This window comes from Carcharodon carcharias, chromosome 13, assembly GCF_017639515.1.
Source record: "Carcharodon carcharias isolate sCarCar2 chromosome 13, sCarCar2.pri, whole genome shotgun sequence".
Classification (NCBI taxonomy): Eukaryota; Metazoa; Chordata; class Chondrichthyes; order Lamniformes; family Lamnidae; genus Carcharodon; species Carcharodon carcharias.
In genome coordinates, this window is record NC_054479.1 from 29,551,955 (window position 1) to 29,573,562 (window position 21,608).

At 43.3% G+C, this 21,608-nt stretch overlaps 1 long non-coding RNA gene across 1 annotated transcript in view; it reads left to right on the plus strand.

Annotated features, from left to right (window-relative positions):
• Nucleotides 1–1,382: 1,382 nt before the first annotated feature.
• The window catches only part of LOC121286240, a 64,686-nt gene continuing 44,460 nt past the window's right edge, over nucleotides 1,383–21,608 (plus strand). Inside the window, exon 1 of the long non-coding RNA XR_005944906.1 lies at nucleotides 1,383–1,450. This is a non-coding gene — a long non-coding RNA (uncharacterized LOC121286240). The remainder of the gene's footprint in view (nucleotides 1,451–21,608) is intronic.

The following is a 21,608-nucleotide window of genomic DNA, read 5'->3' on the forward strand; positions in this document are numbered from 1 at the left end:
GCTTTCATTTAACGGTAAACTGCAGACTTCTCCATTTTCACGGGATTGTTCTCAAACAGGGACTGAACACAGGACACTTGACCTGCACACAATTTCATGTCATCACATATTGAGAAAACAAGCTTATTGACAAAACCAGTGGTATCATATTTCAAGATCACCCCTTCAAATGGCAAGGAGCACAAAAACGTCAATTCTGATTTTTTTTCTGAAGTAGACTTCAGAAAAATGTGAGTCCATCTTTTACCCAAGCCCTCCACATTTCATGCACCATGATAAGATTGGTCATGCATCGAAAAATCATTTTAAAAGTGGCTAGCTATTGCAATGGTCATAGTGCTGGCCTTTCACCTCTGGACAAACCATTCGACCTGAAATATTCTGAAAGGATAGAAGTGCAATTTTCCATTGAAAATCGTCCAATTTTGTTGGCTTGACTGCCTCCTCTGTTTTCTGTTTATGGTTAGAAAAACTGTTTCAAAAGCTGGTTAAGCGCTCGATGAGATGATTTTGCACAATCTTAGGTGAGTTGCTTCTGAGTGAAATTTCATAGCACAGAAGCTTGCATAATTTGCTATTAATTGGCATTAAATGGACAGCTTTCCTCTGCATGGTTACAAAGATAGCTGGGGGCTTGGCCTAAATAGCCAAGTGGTTATGGTACTGGGTTTATAACCCTAAGATCAAGAGTTCAAATCTCACAATGGCAAACTATGAAACAATGTAACTTCATCTGAAACAGATGGAAATGTGTTCCTTTAATCACATTTTGATTTAAAGTTTGTAAGGTTCCTTTAAACTTTGTCCTTGGTTTTACAGCTGACCTGAATTAGGGGCTGTGCCTGAGTTATCCCAATTTTGTTGATTTGGTTTTCATTTAAAAGATTATCAAGAGTTCAAATCTCACAATGGCAAACTATGAAACAATGTAACTTCATCTGAAACGGGTTTGTGCTCGAAAGAGTTACAAAGATGGCTGGGCTTGGCCTAAATAGCCAAGTGGTTATGGTAGTAGGCTTGAAACTCCAAGATCAAGAGTTCAAATCTCACAATGGCAAATTATGAAACAATGTAACTTCATCTCAATAGGAACAGATAGGAATGTGTTTGTGCTCAAGAGTTATAAAGATGGCTGGTGTGGGAAATGGAAATGCCAGAAAGCTATTGTGGAGATCCTCCTAAGGATTGAAATTGCTATGCATTGTGTCTGCTTTTCAAGTGTAAAATAGGTACAGCGCAAGCTTAGGCTGATTAGCTAAAATTATCAGGCCCTTTCCTTAGGCGTCCTGGGCGGCCAGCTAAAACAGTCATCACGCATAGGTTAATAAGGGGCCTAACACCTGTTTAAGGACCCCTCTGAGAAATTTCTTTGCAATGACCAAGGAACTGCCTGCTGTACTCAGCATTCTCCAGCACCCACTGCGGCCAAAGCAATGGCTATCACCAACAGGTAAATCTAAATTTTAAAAATAATTATGAAGCATTTCTGTGGAGCCAAGAGAAGAGCAGACATGCTCTCTTGATTCCACAGCCATCGTGGTTGCTCCTCACCACCCCAGTTGACGCTCCAAACACCCTCCCCCACTCCCCACCATCCACTGAGATTTCCCTTTGGCGACTGTCCGTGTGGCACGGGACTCAACATTCATCACAGCAGCTGCCTGCGGAGGTGTGACCGGTGTCAGAAGCAAGGTAACCGACCATCCCATATTTTAGGATCGTCTTGTAATTTTCCATTTTGTCCTGTGGGTTTCCCCAGACGCCATTTGTTCCAATATTTCCGGGCAGCGATGGAGACATCGCTCAGAGTCTCCGCTTGCCGCTGCCCAAGCATCTTTGGTGTCTGCACGTGCACACTGTGCTTCTGAACATGCGCAGCCCACTCAGTCCACTGCCCAGTCAGCCGCAAGGAGCAGGAGAACTGTGGCCAGCGTTCTGCTTTAACTGAAAATGTTTGGCAGGTGGGTGCCTGGGGTGAGTGGTGTGGGGAGCACTGGCAGCAGGCCCGAGGGGGGCATCCGGCAGACCTGATTTGGGGGGGGGGGGGAGTGTTGGGTGATGGAGGGAGAGGGAGAGGGGCATCTGAGTATGTCTGTGAGGGGGAGGTGAGTTGGGCAGTGGCGTGTGTGTGTGTGTGTTGGGGAGCACCTGCAGAACAGTGAGAGAGCAGCATGCACAGCGTCAACGAGGCAGGCTGTAAGTGAAGTATTTTAAATGTTGTATGTGCCGAGGACATAGATTTTTTATTTGGCCAATCCTTTTGGGCTGTGTACACTCTCCTCGAAGCTCCTTTCCCCTCTGCTTCAGGTCTCCAGTATCCCCAAACACCCACCTGCCCCCACCAATCCAGACCTCCGGACTCACCAGCCAGTTCACCTCCATGATCCTCCGGTTTTGAAAGCAGCCCACACTGTCCTCTGCTCTTGCCATTACACCTCCCTCCCCTGGTCCTCTGGTCTAGTCAGCTCCCAGCCCGCGTTCATTGCCGAAGTATCACTTTTTCTCCTTAAGAGTTGGTCACCATTGTCAGGATGCTTGGGCCTACAAGTTGACTCGCACAGTATCGCTGCTGGTCATGGGCCCAAAGAACGGGCCAGAACCAATTTCTACCCATTGGAGTCTCATGAATTTCGGCCGTCAAAGCCTCTATATAGGGTGTGCAGAGAAAATCTTATGTTGCCTATGATTTGTCTTGTACATGACCCTGGTCGTCTTCATGCTGATATTTGGAAACATTAGTGTTTGCCACATTGATGAGTACAAGAAAACCTCAGCACTTTTAAAACAGTGCAACAAATAGTCATATTGTTTGACTGCTTCCTGGACATACAAGCTTGATTGAGGACAGTCAGGCTCAGTTGAGCACATCTTGTAATGCCCAACAGAGAACTGTGCCAAACACTGTCCTTAGGTTTTAATAAAAACAGAGAGTTCTTGGTTACTGTTTGAATGCAAGCAACAATTTTTAGAAACTGAGGAAAATACTGTGGTGATTTAATCGGTGAGAGAAACTTATTTATTTGTAACCATGATCTGCATGCATTGGGAATGGAAGAAAGACTAAAGAAACATTTTGCTGCCTTCAATGGCCTGAGGTAACAGAAGTGACTGGCAGTTTGAAACAATACCCAAAGCTGAAGGTTGATGGGATTACTCGTCAATCAAACTCTAATTTACAATCTGAGAGGCAGTGCTTTTTCCTAAAGTACAAAAGTTGGCATCAGTGTTAATTTACCTTTACACTATTTTTGCTCCATTTTAGTGTTGATTAACTCATCACCTTATGACATTAGCCACATCTACAATTGAGCTGATTCGGTTAACTACAGGCATCAGTAGAAGTATAATAGAAATTAATAGCAAAAAAAAAAACTTGCTTTGATCCAATATGAAGGCCTGCTTCTAATTTAGAAAATACTTTATTGTTCCTACATATCCTACATATGGTTAACACTGATAGTAAACATGCAGTGTTGTGGTTAGTGATGTTTAGTATTGTGTCATTTGATGAAGAGGACCTTACAATCAAGAGATAACTTTAGAATGGAACATTATTTGTTTCAACTGAGTTTTCCAATAAAACAATGAATTTATAGTATTATGCAGGTTTAAATATGTTATCATTTCATAATCGAGTCTTAATTGAGAAATGATTACTGCATATAGAATAGTTTTTTCTTGCTTAGATTATGCCTCGTTTCTGTAATCAGTTCTAACAGAGTTTGATGTATTAAGGTCGTTGAAAGGGAAGTGGGTTTTTCTACATCCTAAAGATGCATGTGCATTGTTGAATGTTTATACCGATATAAATATAATACCAATATGTGAGCAAAACGCATTTCCTCTTGTTACTTCCCATCACAAGTGTCCCTGGGTTACATACCTTCTGTTTTTAATAGAGGAGAGCTCCGAGGGCACTCTTAATAATACTCTTGGCTGATGATCAGAAGCTACACAACTATAGACAAGCCTTTCTCTCTCACCTGCTAGTTTGTTGGATTTTTTTGGTCAGATATCGAGCTGAACTGACACACTGATAGATTAACATCCTGCCATTCCACTTCTTCTCATTAATCCTGTAACATCTGTTACATCATACTCAGGAGGCCATTCAGCCCTTTTAACGTCAGTTCATTATTCACCTAAATTGTAAGGTTTTAAAGGTGGCATTGAGGTTAAGGGGGGCGGTGGGTAAAAGCTCAAGAAGGTTTTTGAAAATTGAATAAATGTTTAAGAATGTAAATGTAGATGGTTTAGAAACTTTACTTTGTTTTAAATTAAAGGCAATAATAAAGTCTGTTCCAAGAGTTAATTCGAATAGTCTAAGGGCGGGATTTTCCGTGCCTGCCCCCACTGGGATCTTCCGGTCCCGCTGCAGGTCAATAGACTTCTGGCGGGGGGCCGCCTCACCCGCGGTGGGTCCCACCCACAACAGGGCCGGAAAATCCTGGCCTAAGTTTCCGTGCAGAGAAGTGAAGCATGGTATCAGAACCAACAGGGAAAATACTGCATATGTGAGGTTAACTAAAGTTAGGAACTGAAGAACTGACTAAAAGAAGGAGGTTAGGAATGATGGTTCACTGTAGACTCATCCCACAGATGAAGTAAGAACATTAAAGAGAAAGGACAATGGCCAGCCTGCCACCCAAGGAAAGAGTTTAGATGATTTTACATCACCCAAGGGACAGGTTCACATAAAGCCTATCCGTGATACATTGAATAAAGACTGACTCTAACCTTGATTGCACAATATTGTAATCTTGGACAATGGATGTTTCTTTGTTATACTGTAACTTAAATTGATCTAATTTATGATCGTTACAATTAATTTTTTTTATAATGCTTATGATGCATTTCACAAGCCACTGTCTGAGATAATTAACCACTCACTGAGACCTAGGATTGTACCCATGGACTGGGAAGAGGCCCATGGGCTGCTCATATTTAGAAATGCAGGTCAGTCAGAACCAGGGAAACTATAATCTTGTTTAGTTTAACTTCAGTTCCAAACAAGGTTTCACGGACATCTTTTGTAGCATTTTTGTCATTTCCTTTATTCTGCAGCTCCCTGGGGCAGCTGTCTGACTTCAGGGAACTCACCAGAAGCACTCACCTGCACCCCCAGCTAGGTCAGTGCCCGCCGTCTTCCTGCCCCCAATCTGGCAGCGCTGAGCATTTCTCAGTGCACGTTGCACGCTGACTGGCTGTTAATTGGCCAGGCAGCTTGAAATCACGGTTGGGTGCTGATCGTGGCCGGAGGCCCATTTCCCGTCTGCTTCCGGGCCTGCCAATCACATGTGCCTGACCAATGAAAAATTCAGGCCTAGGTGAGTTAACTGCAAAACCATGAGTTTAATTCTTGTCTAGCTTAAAGGCCTTGTATTGGCTGCAATCAGATTTGACCCCGCACACAGTGATGTATATGAGGTCCTGGAAAAGCTCACTAGTTTAAGTGTCTTCACTTATCAGGACAGATTAAGGAACTGGGGATTTTTACACTGGAAGCACATCAATTTTGAAAGAATATGAATGAGCTTTTTAAAATACTGATGGAATAAGCTTCTGTCCATTTGGACAGGTTATTACAGCTTTATAGGCAAGGGATAATCTGGGGGTGGCGGGTGTATCAGTACAAATTATGAAAGCATATGCTTAGGTTAGATGCTAGGAAGTACTTTACACAGAATCACTCATCTCTGCTTAGGTTGTCAGCGTGCCAGTGCTGCTTTGTTTGAAGCCTTCAAAAGGTGGCTGGATGTGTCCCTGCAAGTATTTTTTTATTCATTCATGGGATGTGGGCATTGTTAACTTATCCCTAATTACCCTTGTTCAGAGGGCATTTAAGAGTCAACCACATTGCTGTGGGTCTGGAGTCACATGTAGACCAGACCAGGTAAGGACGGCAGAGTTCCTTCCCTAAAGGGCATTAGTGAACCAGATGGTTTTGTGGTCATAATCAGACTTTTAATCCCAGGTATTTTTTTAAATGGTGGGATTGGAACCCAGGTCCCCAGAGCATTACCCTGGGTCTCTGGGAATACTAGTCCAGTGACAGTACCACTACACCACCACCTGCCCCAAAGAAGTGAAAGAAATCTCAAGTTTTCGAAGGTCTGTAAGTTAACAACAAAACTACTTGCATTTATCTAGAACCTTTAATGTACAATGTCCCAAGACGCATTATCACAGGAGCATTACCATCAAAAATTTGATACCAAAACACATAAGGGCATATTAAAAAACTGCTAATCAAAAGCTTGGTCTAAAAGGTAGGTTTTAAGGAATGTTTTAAAGGAGGACAGAGAGTTGAGAGGGAATTCCAGAATTTAGGGCCTCGACATAGGCACCAATAGTGCTGCAACTAAAATCAGGACTCCGGATATTAGTCACTATCTTCTTCTAAAGCTTGCCTTTGGGGAATAGGGAGAACTTTTCTGGAGTGTTTTCCTAAATTAGTCTCAACTTTTTTCATCTCTTTCTGCTTCTCTCAGAACATTGTGACTGGCATGCTGATGGATGGGACAGACCTGACTGTCCAGCTGATCTTTTCTTGTCCTTTTCCATCTGTTTCTATGATAATATCAATCAACAGAATTTAAGCTAAGAGTCTGTTTACTTTTGAAAAGATCACAGCGTCAATTTTGTGTTTCGTGCTAATCATACAACTGTAGATGTAGTCACACAGTGTTAGGACAAAACTCAGGTAAGAGTTAATCTGCACCTCATTCAATGGCCAGAATCTCCGGGCTGGTGTGAGGGGGTGGGGCCCACTCACCGACACGTAAAATGATGCGCGGTGATGTCGGGCGTGCGTCCCCACGTCACTGCGCGTCATCCTGATTTTCAGTTCAGCGGGCGCGCTTCAGAGTCGGCCCACCGAACTGTAAAAGGCCGATCAAGGCCATTTAAACCTAATAAAAATACTTAATGGAGCTGCTTGTCTAGCCTTAAGGTTGGCGGGCAGGCCAAGAGCCCAGGCGGCCTTCGTATTTATCATGAAACCTCATCCACGGGCGGGATGAGGTTTCATGAAGTGTTTATAAATTGAATAAGAATTTTTATTAAAGTTCATTGACATGTCCCAGCTCATGTCACATGAGGGGATGTCTTAAAAAAAAGTTTTCTTTTTATTAAAATTTTTGAGAATCAAACTAATCTCCCTGAGGCACAGACGCGAAAGAGTGCAGGCCCCGACTCAGCCTCCTTCCCCCGCCCGCACAGGGAGCGCTCAGCACTTCCAGGTGCACGTCATGCTGGGCGGGCCTTTATTGGCCCGCACACAGAAAATGGCGGCATGTAGCTGGTCGCGCACCCACCCACTCCCACTCAGCCCCCCGACGGAGTGAATATTCTCCCCAGTGTTATATTGTGGCTCTGCTATTGGTGAACCTAGGTTAACTGGGGACTCTAAATATAAGATAGTTTCCAATAAATCCATTAGGAAATTCAGCAAAAATGTTTTTATTCAGAGAGTGGTTAGGATGTGGAACTCACTACCTCAAAGAGTAGTTGAAACAAATAGCCCAGATGCATTTAATGAGAAGCTTGAAATATACATGAGGGAGGCAGGAATAGGGGGATATGTTCAAGGGGTTGGATGAAGAAGTATGGGAGGAGCCTCATGTGAAGCATAAACACCAGCATGGACCTGTTAGGCAGAATGGCCTGTTTCTGTGCTGTAAATAATATGTAAAAATAATCAGTATTCTTTGGACTAACGCAGGACAGTTCAAGGCAACTCATGGGCCACCATATTTGTAACTATAAACAGTAATATAAACACTATTCCATTTTCCTGATAAAGTGGGAAACACTCATGTTCGAACCATCAGCTAATACAGATTCCTTTAGTTTAGATTGTTCATATTCTCTGCCTCGATGTTGTGATCTTGTCACTTGGGATTAGCATTTGGTGTGCACATTCCTATTAAACCATATTGTGAGAAAGCAGGCATAAAATTAGTAAAAATACTTAAACAAAAAATACATTTCCTCCACCCAGTTGCAGGCGATAATTTTTACTCTCCTGCCTCCTTTTCCCAGATCCTCATGAGGGGCTCATCTGTAACCTCTCCCAGTTCTGACAAAAGGCCATCAACCGGAAACATAAACCCTACCTTCCTTTCGCCACAGATGCTGCTTGGCCTGCTGTTATCAGCATTTTCTGTTCCTATTGATCCTCTGAACACTGTAGAATCAGAGGTGCCCAGAATCCTGTGAAAGAGTGAGTTGGTAGTTGCAAAAAATTATTTAGCCATGGTAATAAATTTGTGGCTGTGCAACAAACTACATTTGAGAAACTGTCACAGGAAAAGAAAATAAGCCAATGTAATTTGCTTCTTTCGATCTTTGTTGCTGCTTTGTCATTTCAAATGAAAGATTTAGGCATAGAGATTGAAATAAAAATGATCAGAAACAAAATGATTAGACAACAGCTAGAACAATGCCAAGAGGAATTAGCACAGAAGGAGACAGAATGTGTTGATGGAAACAAAAGACCCAACCAGAAAGAGATGGTGGGGGTGATTTTGACTTTGAGCACCAGTGTACATTGGTGATATTGAGTTGGATTTTCAGTCCAGGGCCCTGATCCCAATGCTGGGCTGAATTCAGGGTCGGGAAGCCAAAACTGCTGGTGATGGGAATCTGGAAGTAATTTTGGAGGAGGCGGCCTATAAAGTAGCTGCCTTGGGGGGCACCATCTGATGAGGATGGTGGGCAGCCTCCTGAGAGTCAATTGAATACCTTCCAGCAATGATCCCCAGCAGAGACGGGAGCTGCTGATGTAGGTGCAGTCTGTGCCAGAGGGGTGAAAAGTTTTGGAGCATTTGGTGGGATGTTCATGTTTTTGTGTTGTTTGAGTGGGCAGAAACGCCTTAGAGGCCCGACTTCAAGCATGTCAATGGAGCTGGTGCTGAACGGTCTCAGCTGTGCAAGAATGCTCACTTTTGACAAGCTTTTCTAAGTGCGTGGCCACTTCCCTTGCCCCCCCCCCTGCTTGGCCCCCTCCCGGTATGTGCTTGTGTATTTCCATCAGCCTTGGCCCCCACTTCCCGGCCTGACCCGAACTGGAGCTGCTGTGCTGGCACCACGCTGAAAGACAGCCAGGGAAAAGCGGCAAAGCGGCTGGCCTGTGACTCCCCCTCCCCCCCTCAAAATGCGTGGCATCTCTTCCTTGATATCCTACAGGCGATCCTCTTGAGCGCTGCACAAGGTTGTGTGCGCTCCCCTCTGAGTTCCCCTTGAAGTTCAGGTCACCAGGTGCATGCCTTTTAAAGGCAGTCGTAAATCCCACCGTCCTGAAGTCACACTGACGTGGGAGGTAAACTTAACGTGGGGGGGATGATTCCGCCGTGCAGGCACAATGATGAGATGCAAACACATTAAAATTGGGTTCCTGACATTGGATGCCATTGATGCCCCACCAACCCAGCCTCTTCCAAAATAGGCTGGAGGCAAGAACGTGCCGACAGACCAGCAAATTGGCTGGAAGCAGGATTTGCAGGAGCACCTATTTCTGTTCCCACCTCCCCAGCCCTTCAGTAATCCGCTCCATTGGATTAGTCATCCATCAGAGATCTGTTCCAGTAGAGTTAAAACGCCTCCGGTTGAAATTTCTGGAACGGGCAAGGGGGGTTCTCCTGTCTTGATGGAAGATTGGAGCAAATTCCTGTCCTAAATTATGTTTGATGCCTTTGGAATGAGGCGACTATTACAATGTATGCAAGCAACCACAGAGAGGGACAAGACCTTTATCCAGTCTATCAGGTTGGATGTAAAACCAGGACTTGGAGGTGTTCACACTCCACCAACCAGACCAACAACATTCACTTTGGAAAAAAGAAAATAGGTGATTTCATCTTTTTCGTCCCAAATTGGGAGAGCTATAGAAATCAGGAGAGATTGGGCGACTGGTCTGAATTGTAGTCGTTTCTGACTATCAAGATTAGCCCTAGCATGTGCAGATTTCGTATGGCAGTTCAGTCACAATAAAGTTATCATAGAAACAATCAGAACTAACAGAAACTGGGCAGGTATTGGAGAATTTAGCTGCTGTTTATAGTTAGACACGGAGAATAATTGAAACATTGAGATACTAGTTAAGGCAGAAACCAAAAGATGCTGGATGCAAAGTAGATAAATTAAAAGGCCTATCCCAGATGGTGAAAATCATTGTTATTAGGGGAAAGCCTTTAACTTCAGAGACAGATAAGTGAGAGAGATGCAATCACTCTGATTAAAATGACAGCACAAAGGTCAATGCAGGAAATAAGGAGATAGAATAAAACCACAAAATAAAATTAAGCATCTGGAATTTCTATCATTGGCACTTGAGCAAAAGGCATCAGAAAATGTGGCAAAACAACATTTAAAGGTTCTAATACAAAGACAAAATACTGTGGATACTGGAAACCTGAAGTATGTCCAGAAAATGCTGGAAATACTGAACAGGTCAAGCAGCATCTGTGGAGAGAGGAGGAGTTAACGTTTCAGTTCAGTGACCTTTTAGAACTGGAGATGTTCCAGATGTAACAGTCTTGACACAGATCCAGGGTTGTGGTGGTGGTGATGGTGGGGTTGGATGGGTGGGGAAGAATAATAAAGTAGGTCCATGATAAGGTGCAAAGCAGGAATAATTAAATGACGCAAGAGATGTTGATGAAGGCAAATGGAGGTGGTATTGGGGCCCTGCAAAAGTGGCCTTGGATGTTTTGGACGTGCACCTACAATGCCGTCTGGCCATAACCCCAGAGTTTGAGCAGGAAACATTCCATCCTGGGAGAAAGGTCAACTCCAAAAAGCTGCAGATTATGGCTCATACTGCCCCACCCTCCCCTTCTCTTCACAAAGTACTTTAAAATAGTGCATGTTTCCCACACTCTTGCCTCCTTTACTTCAGGAATCTAGGCTGTGGCCCCAGCCTGAACACCCAGATAGGCTTGACTTGCAACCTTTTTGAGGCCAGGTGTACTGACATGACGCTAGGTCCTGACTGAGGGCAGTAACACCTGAGTTAGAGTTCCTGCCTCTGGGCCACCACTTTAGATCACTGGCCTTATGAGGGGCATATGGAGCCTCCATCACCACAAGGCCATCCTGGAAATATAAGCTCAAGGTTTGCATTCATCACAGTGGATTCTCACCAGTTGTGGCTCAGTTGGCAGTATTCTTGCCTCTGAATCACAAGATTATGAGTTCCAGTCCCCCTTCAGGGCTTGAGCACAAAGTCAAGGCTGACACTCCAGTGCAGTACTGAGAGACTATTGCCCCATCTTTCAGATGAGATGTTAAACCAAGGTCCCATCTGTCTGCTTGGGCTGATGTAAAATGTCCAAAGATGCTATTTCAAAGAAGAGCAGGGGAATTATCCCTGGTGTCCAGGCCAATATTTGTACCTCAATCAACATTGCAAAAAACAGATTTTCTGGCCATTCTCACATATTGCTGCTTGTGGGAGTTTTCTGGGCACAGTTAACCGAATACTGTGACTTCGGAGATGTTTTAAATGATGTGCTGTGGGACCGATTGGCATGTGGAGCCAAGGACGATGATATACTGTGCTGGTTGCTTGCCGAGGTCGATATTGATTTTAAACATGCCCTTGAAATCTCCCTTGCCATGGAAAGTGCTGCAAGAGACTCACAGACTTTGCAACACATGGATAATGGCGCCATACTTCAGGTTGGGCGGGAACCTATTGCCGAGTGTGGTGCGAAAACCAGACCTGCAGAATTACAGCGTGACTCAACAATGGCCACTGTGAGAAACATTAAGAAGCCTAACAGAAACATTTCATCATTGGTTTCAAGACAAAGTTGCTATTGATGTGGAAGTGACCACGGAGCAGATACCTGTAAATTTAAAGAGGCAGAATGCCATTACTGTCATAAGAAGGGTCACGTGGTTAGGCAATGCCAGACAAAGTTGAAGCAGTTTGCAAAACAGCAAAAAATGGGTACAGAAGTAATGGGTACATCAAAGGCTGAAGCTGCTGCTCCTAGCGTTTATTCCTGATATAATGTGACTGCTGTGAAGGCCGAGCCTATTATGGTGACAGTACAAGTGAATGAGTAGCCGCTGACAATGGAAGTGGATACTGATGCCTCAACTACTGTGGTAGGAGAGCACACTTTCAGGTACCTTAATGAAGGAAGGCAGCCAATAAACTTGGAGTGGACAACCACTGAATTAAGAACTTACACAGGAGAATCTATTCAAGTAAATGGCATTGCCACTGTCCCAGTCTCTTAAAAACAACAGACAGCCCAACCGCCTGTAATAATAGTGAAAGGAGAGGGACCCAGTCTTTTAGGTCGGGATTGGTTACAGAAGATCAACCTCGGCTGGTCTGAGATATTTCACACAATATTAGATAGAATCCCAGAACTTTGAAGGAAGTACAACATGGTTTTTCGGGATGAATTAGGGAAGTTAAAAGGCATGCATGCCATGATAAGTGTTGACCCTCAGACAACGCCATATTTCTTTAAAGCCAGACCTGTGCCTTAAACATTGAAAGAAACGGTGGACACAGAGCTGTGCAGATTAGAAAAGTTGGGCATCATCCAACCTGTCCAATTCTCAGAGTGGGCTGCACCCATAGTGGTTAAGCTTGACCACACCAACGCATTTGTGGGGACTATAAATTAACTGTAAATAAGGCAGCAAAACTAGACAAGTATCCCATTCCAAGGATAGGCAACTTAAATGCCAAGCTGGCTGGAGGCAAGTCCTATCCAAAATTGGATATGAGCCGTATCTACCAACAACCTGCTGAGTTTTTCCAGGTAATTCTGTTTTTGTTTTGGATTTCCAGCATCCGCAGTTTTTTGTTTTTATATTAGAACTGGATAGTACATCGTGGGAATACATGACTATTAACACACAAGGGTCTCTATCAGTACAATCGTCTACCCTTTGGAGTCTCGTCTGTATGTGCTATTTTCCAGAGAACAATGGGGAGTCTTTTGTAAGGGCTTCCCCTAGCAGTAGTATACCTGGATGATGTTCTGATCACGAGGTCAGCCAAGACTGAACACTTGGCCAACCTGAAGGAGGTGCTAAAAAGGTTCATGGAAGCCGGTGTACAGTTAAAGAAGGAAAAATGCCTATTTCAAGCACCAGACGTTACTTACCTGGGTCAGAGGGTGGACGCCATGGGTTTGCATCCAGTAGAAGATAAAGTTCAGGCAATAAAGGATGCACCCTCGCCATCCAATGTAACCGAACTCAAGTCCTTCTTGGGTATGATCAACTACTATAGCCACTTCTTACCCAACCTATCAACTGTTTTGGCGCCATTACACTCATTGCTAAAAAAAGAACCACTGTTGGTCATGAGGTTCACAACAGGAAGGAACCTTTGTGAAAGCAAAGAAATTGCTGCATTTGTCGTGTTTATTGGTACACTACATCCGATTGGAAGAGCTGGTATTAACATGTGATGCTTCTCCTTATGGCAAAGGAGCTGTGGTATCACATAGAATGGAAAATAGATCAGAAAGGCCCATTGGCTTTGACTCGAGAACCCTTTCCCAAGCCAAGAAGGGCTATTCTCAGTTAGAAAAAGAAGGATTATCAGTAGTATTTGGTGTAAAAAGTTTCATCAGTACCTACATGGACGACATTTTAATATTATGTTGGACCATAAACCACTAATGAGTTTATTCAGTGAGGACAAGGCCATTCCGTCAATAGCATCAGCAAGAATACAATGCTGGGCTCTGACATTATCTGCGTCCGAGTATACTTTTATGTACCGTCCTGGCTTACACATTGCAAATGCAGATGCGCTCAGTCATCTCCCATTACCAGATAGGATTGTAAATATTCCCATTCCATAAGAATTAATGCTATTATTGAATTTCTTAGATTCTTTGCCTGTATATGCAAAACAAATTAGAAATTGGATGAACAGAGATCCAATATTGTTGAAAATCAGAGACATTGTTTTGCAAGGATGGCCAAGCTCGCCTGTATCTGAAGAATTGAGACCATTCCTTGTCAGAAATGTGGAATTAAGCTGTCAAGATGAAATTTTGTTGGGGGTTAAAGAGTTGTCGTCCCATCACAAGGTAGAGAATCACTCTTGACAGAACTTCACAGTGCGCATCCAGGCATTCCAAAGATGAAAACGCTTGTGAGAAGCTATGTCTGGTGGCCAGGCATTGACAGTGACTTTGAAAGCATGGTCAGGCACTGTCTGCACTGTCAGCAACAACAGAAGTTGCCTGTTTCAGCTCCCCTGCGTCTGTGGGAGTGGCCTGGTCGGCCTGGGGATCGACTACATATTGATTATGTAGGACCATTCTTAGGTACCATGTTCTTGTTAATTGCAGATGTGCATTCAAAATGGATGGATGCATACGAAATCAAATCGCCAACGTCAAACACAACTATCGAGAAGCTACGTCACTCTTTCACCATACGTGGCTTACCTGAAATTGTCATTTCTGATAATGGTACAGCCTTTACCAGTATCGAGTTTCAGAAATTTATGAATCTGAATGGAATCCAACATATTAAAACAGCAACAACAGAATTACCTGGAAAAACTCAGCAAGTCTGGCAGCTTCGGCGGAGAAGAAAAGAGTTGACGTTTCGAGTCCTCATGACCCTTCAACAGAACTTTTGTTTTGGATTTCCAGCATCCGCAGTTTTTTGTTTTTATATTAAAACAGCCCCTTGGCATCCCTCATTGAATGGTCTAGCCGAGAGACCAGTACAAACTTTTAAGTCTGGTATGAAAAAGTTATCAGAAGGCACTCTGGAATCTCGACTTTCCTGGTTTCTCTTCAGTTATCGTACAAAGCCACATTCGACTATGTGTTCAACACCGTTGGAGTTATTAATGAAATGCCATCTGCGTACATGATTACACCTGGTGTTTCCAAATTTAGAAGGGAAGATAGCGCAGAACCAGAGTAATCAGAAATTTAACCATGACACACACAGTAAAGATTGCACGGTGTAGTTGACACGGAATACGTGTGAAATTTCGGCAGTGGACCGTGTTGGGTTCCGATGGACCATTGTTTTAGAGACTGGTCCATTATCTTTCCAAGTACAAGTGGGAAATAGAATCATTCAAAAGCACATAGGTCACATCTGTGCCAGAGAGACATTCCAACAATTAACTGATCAACTTGTGGTTAACATTGAACCGTTGACTTCTGAGGTGTATGATGACATAGAACAGACATTCTACATGTTTCAGAAGAGTTGCCCAATCCTGAACTGCCCAGTTCTGATGATGTGTCTCATAGTGCAGCTCCAGATCCTGTCGATCCTGTTCAGGAACGTCCAGTGGTAAAGCTATGCCATTCTAGCCATATAAGAAGAGCACATCAGAGATTTGATTTATAATCACCTGCATTCATCTACAATTCTGTGTTATAATACATACCAAAAAAAGATGAAGGGGAGTATCAAACATAAAAATTAGGGGGCTGAAGAATAAACTATTGCCAAATGCATTCTAGCCATATAAGATAAGCACATCAGAGACTTGATTTATAATCACCTGAAATTGTATATATTTGTCGGATTGTTAATATGTTTTTCTGTAAAGAGTAATTGTAAAAAACGAAAGGGGGAGGAAATGTGGTAACTGGATGTATAATGACTCCCTCCTGCTAATCACGGGTCAGGTGATGTACTGTGGGGACTCCAAACAGTGAGCTCTTAGCGCGGGCAATCCGGGGGTTGGAGTTTTTTCTGATGAGAGACCTGGTCGAGCGTGCAAATGTCTCTGTAATAAAGTTTAACTGTTTCTTGACGAAACCTGTCTGCTCCATTGAGTCAACACAATGGCTGACCTCGAGCTTCAACTCCATTTTCCCATCCGCACCCCCCCCCCCCCACCCACCATATCCCTTCCCTGAGAGACCTAAGATCTATCTATCCCAGCCTTAAATGTATTTAATGATGGAACATCCTCAAACCTGTGGGTTAGAGAGTTCCAAAGACTCACAACCCTTTGAGTGAAGTAATTTCTCCTCATTTCAGTTTCAAATGATCGGCCCCTTAACCTGAGACTGTGCTCCCGTGTTTTAGATTCCCCAATCAATGGAAGCAATCTCTCACCGCCCACCCTGTAAAGCCCCTTCAGAATTCTGTATGTTTCAATGAAATTGCCTCTAAACTCCAGAGAATATAAACCCAATTTACCCAGCCTCTCATCACTCACAAGGAACAACTCTCTTTTGCCAATGCAGACCCTTCACAAATGTCATTAATTTGATTCGCTGCCATTGATTTCTTTTCGCGTTGTGATTGGTAAAAAAGCCAACAGGAAGAAAAGAAAAACTCAAGCTGTAGAACATTAGTAATGAATTCGTTAGCATCTAATATGTCCTCTATTTACAGTGTTAAAGCTTTGGGGTTAATGTCTTCATTAAAATAAAGCTAAAGGGAATTCCCATGAACACATGAAGCCAGCTAACTATTGACTTAAACATTTGAAGAAGGGTATTTTAAGGTACACAGGAGAAGAAATTCATTCGCCAAGCTCTGCTTCATGCTGTGTTCGAGCAGTGACATGCTGTGTCATGGGAATGCTACCTGCTCCACCTGCACAGGTGTCTTCAATAATGTCAATGAGGAGACATAGGCAAGTCGCATGTAGAGTGACCTGTGCTGCTATCTGCCCCCGGGGAATCAACACACGTCTGCATAATGCCACTTGAAGCATCGCTGCATGAACATATTTCTCCCCCAAAAAGATTTGTTTCGACCAAAGAGTGATAACAGACGCTAAATGGGTGCAGTGCTAATTAGACCAGCCGATTTGGAAGTCTGGATTTGGCATATAATTTTGGTCCTAATTTCTGATTACCATAATATGAATTTGCCCAGAGGGGCTAAACCAGAACACCGGCTGGAGTTTTCCAGCTCCCTGCCCCAGCTCATTATAGAGGAACATTCCTGTAATGTTTAATGTTGCATTAAATGCCTAATTTATTATTTCCCTTTCCTAATTTTATACATAAAGATGTTTTACACTGTCAGGAGTTGAAACACAAAGAAATCTACACTTCCTGGTTTCCGAACTGGAACGCTGCCCCATGCTCCTAACCAGCCCAGAGTAAAACACTAGAACTGCTCATGCATGGCGTTGACGACAAACACTACCAGAAACATGCACGGTTAATACTTTGTGGGTGATTAGCGCAATTTTCATGTGTGTGTGTGTATTAGCTCCTCACATCCTCTTCCATTGAATGTATGGAACAGGCTGCTTGCCACACAGTGGCATATTACAGGATGGTTCAGGGGCAGAGAGAGATGGGACAAAGATTCTTGGTTAATAGCACTGGAGATCCTAGTGAGGGAGGGCCAGGGGAGGAGGAATATCCTGTATCCGTAAGGGGAAGGAGGACACTTCCTCTCCTTCTTCTCCCTCCTTGCCCTCCAAGCCTTCTTTACTCTCCTCACCCTCCTCCTACGACATCAAGGGAAGCCGTGAAAATTCCATAGAAGTGAATCAGCTGTGTCTTGCAGGCCGATTGTAGATACAGCCCTCTCCATAGTCATCGAAGTTATCTCCCTCCAATGTGCCACAGTTTGGCCGTGTCAAACCATTTCATCAGCCCACCGATGGCTGGTCACATTATATTGAACACCTTGTGTTCTTTTTGGCCAGTGACATATCGGGGGAGGAGAAGAGGCAGGCAAGCCTCTTATCGACATGTATTTGTAAAACATACGGCCTAATTCGTAGTTTAACTGCACCCAAGGCCCCAGATTCCAAGAGCTTTAGTGAGTTGGTAAATCTTGTGAAAAGCCATTTTGAGCTGAAATCCTTGGTAACAACGCAGCATTTTAAATTTAATTCGAGGGAAAAAGTCGCTTGCTATGTAGCAGCCTTAAAACAACTGACAGAGCACCGTGAGTTCGGGACATTGATCAATGACATGTTAAGAGACCAATTAGTATGCGGAACTAATGAAGATGCCATTCAAAAATGGTTGTTGTCAGAAACGAATGTAGACTTTAGCAAGGTGCTGGAGTTGACACTCACAATGGAAAGCACGGTCAGGGATTCAGAAGCAATCAAGGGAGCACAAAATGGTGCCGTCCTTCACGTCGGGAGAGAGCACCGGTTAGAAATGGCGCAGAAGCACAGGACTTCGAGGAAAGGTGGGAAACAGCCACCATTAACAGACCAGCAAAAAGCAATGGTATAACAGAGAAAACCCACATTAATAATGGCAGAAGTGGAACCAGACAGCCTGCAAATGAACGACAATTTAAAAGAATTGAGTGTTTCTACTGCCATCGCAATGGGCATATTATGCGATATTGTAAAGATGGATTGAGACAAAATTTTAAACAAAAAGGTAGAAATCGTGAAATCCACATATTAGGGGAACCAGAAGAAACAGATTCAGATATTTACTCACTACACAACTTAAAAATCGGTGAAACAGAGCCAATCTACGTGGCAGTGGGAGTCAACGGAAAGCCCATCTGAATGGAGGTGGATAAAGGAGCATCCACGACAGTTATAGGGGAACATACATTCAAATATCTGAATGGAGGAGGCCACTCACTAAATCTGTAAAATTCAGATGCTAAATTAAAGACGTATACTAGTGAAGATATACGAGTAAGAGGTATATGCAATGTTCCAGTACAGCATGGAAGTCAGTTTGTTAATCTACCCTTAATTGTGATAGCAGGCAGTGGACTGATTCTCCTTGGAAGAAACTGGTTAAGAGAGATTAATTTTGAGAGACTATCGAGATCTCAATTAGAAGCAGGAAAGTTACTGTTTGGAAAAAGGAGCATGTAAAGACTCAACAAAAGGAACTTGTAGAGCTGATGCTTCAGGACAGAGTTCAAGTTGAAGTCAGTAACCTCCAAAAATAAAAAGAAAACCTGCTGAAGGACTTTTGCATATTGCAAGATTCCCTCAGGTCCCAAATCTAAAAAGGTATGAGGAAGAACAGAAAGAATTCAGCATATCTCTGGCCAAGATGAAGAATAAATTAGTCGAGAAAACACAACAATGCTTAATTCTCCAGGGAACAATTAACAAATATAAAAGCAGAAAGGGAGCAGCTGAAGAATCAGCTACACGAAAGCCAAGAAGCTTTAAAAATAGAGACCCCTGAGTTTTCAAAGGAGCTGACAGACGAGAAAGCTGGAAGATTCAACCACTGAGTTCACTCAAGTTGAGCTTATACTTAAGCCTAGTCTGGCAAATAGGGAATTTGAAAAGAAGGCCATGATTGAAGTCAGCGCTGCCAAGAAGAAAACCCATCAAAAGAATACAAGTAGGAAGAGAAAGCAGAATTACTGACAAGGCCCCGAATTTTTTTTTTACACAACGGGAATTCACCACGTTGAATTTGCCCACATCCTGAATTTAAGAACCTTCCCGACAGTTGACCTTCATATTGTTGAACTTGGAGGGGAGGGGCAGCAGGAGTGCATGTGATTGGGACTGAAAGAGGTTGCAAGCATTCCATTTGGAGTCTACACCACATGTAGAAGGAACTCCCTTTGGTTTGGAATTGCCTGTAGGATCTGCTGAGCCTGAGAGAGTCGAAGAGGCAAATTTACAGGTTCCTACTGGAGAGCCTAGTGGACAGATGACTCTCTGAGAGGGAGGCCTCGGATAAATCATCTGAAGCCGTAGAATTATGATGATCGACACGTTTCAAGAAGCCTCCAGAGAGACTGAATTTGTAAATAGTTTATTTGTGTAAATAGTTGATATATTGTAAAGGTTATAAATTATACTTCTGAGTGAAGGGGGGAGGGATTTGATAATCTGAGGTGCAATACACCTTTAAGAGAATCTGAGCAGATTGATCACATGACTGTATTACCCAACTGACGTGTAGCGCAGGCTACAATGTTAATCAGTAGTTTAGAAGAGAGTGTGGTTGGAGAAGCACATATTGTGTTAGTGCTCTGTTACTTGTGTAAATTAACAGCATGTTCTTCATCTTATATTGGTCTCTGCATCTGCAGTATATCGTTTCCCAACTTACCCACTGGTAGTTAGGTGTGCAGCCATGTTCACAAGCGAAGCAACCCGACGGAAGGAACATAACTGACTGGCATCCCTGAAGGTGGATAAATCACCAGAGCCAGATGGATTGTATCCCATGCTGTTAAAGGAGGCCAGAGAGGAAATAACAGATGTTCTGAGGGTAATGTTCCGATTCTTACTAGATACATGCTAGGTCCCAGGGGATTGGAGGTCTGCAAATATTGTACCATTATTTAAAAAGGGTGCAAGGGATAGGTGAGAAAATTGTGGGCCAGTCAGTCTAACTTCAGTGGTGGGCAAATTATTGGAAACAGTTCTGAGAGACAGGATAAACTGTCACTTAGAAAAGCACAGATTGATCAGGGATATTCTGCATGGTTTTGTTATGGGAAGATCATGTCTTACTAGCATAATAGAATTTTTTGAGGAAATTAAATGGAGGATTGATGAGGGTAGAACAGTGGATGTTGTCTATATGGATTTCAGTAAAGCATTTGATAAGATCCCACATGGCAGACTGGTCAGGAAAGTGAGACCTCATGGGATACAGGGGAAGGTGGCAGGTTGGGTCCAAAATTGGCTCAGTGACAGGAAACAAAGGGTAATGGTGGATGGGTGTTTTTGCAAATGGAAAACGGTTTAAAGTGGTGTTTCACAGGGCTCAGTGTTGGGGCCCTTGCTGTTTGTTGTATGTATTAATGATTTAGACTTAAATGCGGGAGGCATTATTGGGAAATTTGCAGATGACACAAAAATTGTCGGTCCAGTTGATAGTGAAGAGGATACCTGCTGACTCCAGAATTATATCAATGGTTTGCTTGACTGGGCGGAGAAGTGGCAAATGGAATTCAATCTGGAAAATTGCGAGGTAATGCATTTGAGGAGGGCAAACAAAGGGAATACTCAGTAAACTGGATGTTATTGAGAGGGGTAGAGGAAGTGAGAGAGCTTGGAATGCATGTCCACAGGTCCTTGAAGGTGGCAGGAGAGGTGGACAAGGTGGTCAAGAAAGCATATGAAACACTTTCCTTTATTGGGTGAGATACTGAATACAAAAACAGGGATGTAATGATGGAACTTTATAAAATGCTGGTTAGGCCACAGATGGAACTTTGTGTTCAATTCTGATCACCACATTACCGGAAGGACATAATTGCTCTGGAGAGATTGCAGAGGAAATTTGCAAGAATGTTGCCAGGGCTTGAAAATTGCAGCTATGAGGAGAAGTTGGATAGGCTGGGGTTGTTTTCCTTAGAACAGAGGAGGCTAAGGGCTGACCTAATTGAAGTGTACAAAATTGTGAGGGGCCTAGATAGGATAGATAGGAAAGACTTGTTTCCTCTAGCTGAGGGGTCAGTTGCCGGGGGCATAGATTTAAGGTGACTGGTAGAAGGATTAGAGGGGACATGAGGAAAGACCTTTTCACCCAGAGGGTGGTGTGTGTCTGGAATTCACGGCCTAAGTTGATGGCTGAGGCTGAAACGCTCAACTCATTTAAAAGGTACCTGGATCTGCAACTGAAGTGCTGTAACCTGCAAGGCCACAGACCAGGTGCTGGAAAGTAGGATTAAAACGAGCAGCTAGTTTCTTTTTTCTCTTTTTG